This window comes from Propithecus coquereli, unplaced genomic scaffold, assembly GCF_000956105.1.
Source record: "Propithecus coquereli isolate 6110/MARCELLA unplaced genomic scaffold, Pcoq_1.0 Scaffold42, whole genome shotgun sequence".
NCBI classification, from domain to species: Eukaryota; Metazoa; Chordata; class Mammalia; order Primates; family Indriidae; genus Propithecus; species Propithecus coquereli.
Genome location: NW_012149952.1, coordinates 3,169,243 through 3,169,841, shown reverse-complemented (window position 1 = coordinate 3,169,841; position 599 = coordinate 3,169,243).

Below are 599 nucleotides of genomic sequence, written 5' to 3'. Positions count from 1 at the left end.
GGTCATTCCTTGTTTTCTTCCTTAAGTGGCTCCTTAATAAATAAAAACCAAACCACTGCAATCTAAAAATAAAATGTGTTAGAAGCCAAGACCACGTTATAGGCTACAGCCACAATCATTCTTTTTTTTCTTTCTTTTCCTTTTTCCCCCTTTTCTCTAGGTCTGGCAAAACGCCTTCATTTAACTCAGTTTTACTCTTGCAAATCTGTCGCCGACTAAGACACTCCCAGCCCTCGGCCCAGGCACCTCCCAGCATGTGAGATTGGCCAAGCCAGCAGCTGCCACAGTTCACATTCCTCAGGCTTCAAGAAAGGACAGGAGCATCTGCCAAGGATTTATTCAGCCTCGGTGACATAGGGCTTTACAACAACAAGTGATTGTGTAACAGGTTTGAACACAACGGTTTGCTGTTACAGATGGCTCAGGGTAGTTTCCTTGTGACTTTCTCATTTACGATGAGAAACGAAAAGAGTTTTATAATTCCGCTCAGAAATATATATAAAAAAAGAATTGCTCCACCACACCAGCCTGAATCCTTCTGGATCTAGGTAACCAAGATTAGAACAGGCAGCTGTCCAAAAGCTGCTACTGGGTCCCTC